Source organism: Hippocampus comes, unplaced genomic scaffold (assembly GCF_001891065.2).
Source record: "Hippocampus comes isolate QL1 unplaced genomic scaffold, H_comes_QL1_v1.1 scaffold94, whole genome shotgun sequence".
NCBI classification, from domain to species: domain Eukaryota; kingdom Metazoa; phylum Chordata; class Actinopteri; order Syngnathiformes; family Syngnathidae; genus Hippocampus; species Hippocampus comes.
The window spans coordinates 3,636-6,978 of NW_017806059.1; the positions used below are offsets into that span (position 1 = coordinate 3,636).

Below are 3,343 nucleotides of genomic sequence, written 5' to 3' on the forward strand. Positions count from 1 at the left end.
CCTGCGGTTGGCGGGCAACCAGTTCAAGGTGTAACCTGCCTACTTCGGAAAGACAGCTGGGATAGGCTCCAGCCCGCCCGCGTACCTTGTGAGGATAAGTGGATAAAGATTGATGGCCATGAAAGTGGCAAAGTACACATCCAGACTCGGATGTTTATTTGCACAGGAGGAATTTAACCTGGTGCTCGTTTCAGACGGGCTTCAGACCATGTTCGCCGGCCCCGTCTGTCTCAAAGTTGGAATTTTTCACTGCGCTCCTCGCCATTGGTGAATGTGGAAAAAGTCTTATTCACATTGTTGTTGTCACAACATGAAAATTGTGACAATTGAAGAAAAACATGACATTTTATATACAGTACTGTATTTTCAGTACTGTACAAAAGTCTTAGGACACCAAAAGATTTAAGAATTGTGATCGTTTTGGAGAGGAAAACCTTCTCACCGCAATAAATACTGCATTTTCCTGACTATAACCCGTTCCAGGGTTGAAGTTTGGGTCTGCACGGTAGTCCATTGGTTAACATGTCTACCTCACAGTGCAGAGGTGCAGTGTTCGATCCCGGCTCCGGCCTTCCTGTGTGGAGTTTTATTTATGGATTTAGACTGAGGAGCTAGTCACTTCTGACTATTCAAATTAACGAACACGTCTCACAGTTGACCAATAAAAGTGTCCGAGTCCGCCCTCATACCAAATCGTCATCAGCTATTTGCAATTGGAATGCACATGCTGAGGGAGGAGCTGGCTCAGGCTGACACACACACACACACACACACACACACACACACACACACACACACACAGACACACACACACACACACACACACACACACACACACACACACAAAGGGGGAGGGGAGCTGAGTGACACGTGGATGTGTGTATGCTTAGCAGTACACATGGCTGTGTGTGAAAGAGCAATTGAGAGCCAAACTCAGCATCTCAACTTGAATTTAATGAGCAAAGGGAACAAGTGCAATAAACAGCCCTCCCTGCAGTGTGACACCCAGTCATCTGCGAATATGCCTCATGTGACAAGAGTAAAGAGTAAGAGAAAAGAAACGTTCTGGGATTCTCTGTAACTATAGCTGTGTATTCGCTATTGTTTGCGGAGGGGCTCATCTACCATCCATCCATCCATTTTCCGATCCGCTTTATCCTCACAAGGGTCACGGGGGGTGCTGGAGCCTATCCCAGCTGTCTTCGTGCAGTAGGCGGGGGACACCCCGAACCGGTTGCCAGCCAATTGCAGGGCACACACAGACGAATAACCATCCACGCTCACACTCAGACCTAGGGACAATTTAGAATGTTCAGTCAGCCTGCCATGCATATTTTTGGAATGTGGGAGGAAACCGGAGTACTCGGAGAAAGCCCACGCGGGCCCGGGGAGAACATCCAAACTCCACACAGGGAGGCCGGAGCTGGAATTGAGGGAGGCCAGAGCTGGAATTGAACCCGGTACCTCTGCACTATGAGGTCGAGGCGCTAACCACTGGACCACCGGGCCGCCCGGGCTCATCTACCGATGTTTGTAATACAGACAATACCCCATGAATAACATGGAGAACCGCGGCTATTAGTCCGAGGCAGCTAATCTCTACAAATGAGTTTTTGTGACTAAATTTAGCTGTTGCGGCTTTTATTCAGGTGTGTTTTGTAGTCCAGAAATTATGATAATCCCGTTGAGAAAATACAGTCTTCTGGTAGTTATTGTTAGTGTAGCGCAGATTAAAGATCTAAGGACCAGCAGAGGGTTACAGGGACCTTTCACTTATTATCAACTAATAAATTGGTCCAGTGTGACTTTCCAGCTATTTATTGAATATTTACTAGCCCCGGCATTACTCTGGAACATTTTAAAAAACAGTCTAATATCATTGAATGGTTGAAGCATTTTTCATCCACTACACAATGAGATACTGGGCAGTTTTTCAAAGGGGCCATGAGAGAAACTTAAATTGTATTATTTTGATCAACTGCTATGTGTGTATGTTTGGTGCATGTTGTCATGATTGGGAAATAAAAATGGAAAACAAAGCTATAAGCAGTCATTAAAATTACTGGGCAGGTTGTGGTCTGTGGGATGGATTTTGCTCAGGTCTGGTCTAACAAACATAAGATGTGCTTTACTCTAAAGGACAAAAAACACTGCCAATGAATTAAGGGGAGCAACCGCAACCACTAATCAATTTAAATCAGTTTCACAAACACGACTATGGAAATATTTTGCTTTAAGTATATAGACAATCATGAATAACCTTTGAGTATTTATGTACTGCCTCAGTATTTTTTTATTCAATTCAATGGATTTTGCTTAGTATGGCAGTATGACACTGAAGAAAATGCTTACTGTTAAGGACTCCGGGGGAAGTGGGATGACCAGCTCAAAATGATGGTCAGCAAGGTTGATGTGACCTAAGTCACCCCGTCTTCAACAACACTCGTGTAGAGAAATGCATACCGTGCCCACTCACAGGCTATGAAGCCGGGTGTCATCTGTAATACTGTATTTGCAAAAGCCTGTGACCCAGGAAGGTTGAAATCTCAAGTTAAGCGTTTTTTTTCCATAGTTCCCCTCGTCCGCAAAGTTACATCTCTGCTATCGTACTTCTGCCGTGTGTTTAGCCTGCAGCAGATTTTCAAGGAGGCCTCCAGATGCTAAACAGCTGCATGAGTCGTGAGTGAAGCCAGTGATGCTAACAAGAATTGATAAGGGCAGCCCTCACGTCACATTATATCTTACGGAAGAGTGAGCAGGTATCAGGTTCCTCTTGGTATTTAGCGGAAGAGTCAAGAAACCGCAGCACCATTCGCACCGACCTCATCTTCTGGAACACTCATTCCTTGAGATGCGTTGCTGATGTATGAATCTTAACCCCTTCCATTCTGATTTTTGGAATCTGACTTACTTGCTGCAGTCTCCACATGGCTTTGTCATAATATAGTGAGGATAAAGAAACAAGAGTGACATGTAGATTAGCTAAATTCCTCTAAAAGAAGTCCAGCAGGATTATGGCCAGGAAGAAACAATAGTATTTATAGTAACTTTACAGTTGTCTGAGTATGAAGTGGAAAAACTTTTAATTATGTTTGAGTTGATTATATTGGAAGTTCAGTGGACTCGCAGTCTTGCACCCGCGGAATCGCATATTCATGGGTTTTTATTTTTTCCAAAATTAAAAAAATATTTTTGATGTATTTTTTGTTTGTTTGTTTGTTTTTTTGTTTGTTTGCTGTTTTTTGTCCAGGCAACAGCACTGTTTTGAGTGTCATGTTGGTGTAAAGCAGTGCTTCTCAATTATTTTCTGTCATTACCCCCCCAGGAAGGGGGGGGGGGGGGA

General features: G+C 44.0%; 1 protein-coding gene across 1 annotated transcript in view; it reads left to right on the forward strand.

The window, feature by feature from the left end:
* The window catches only part of LOC109529626 (inhibitor of Bruton tyrosine kinase-like), a 9,155-nt gene that overhangs the window by 3,155 nt on the left and 2,657 nt on the right, over positions 1-3,343 (forward strand). The window lies entirely within an intron of this gene.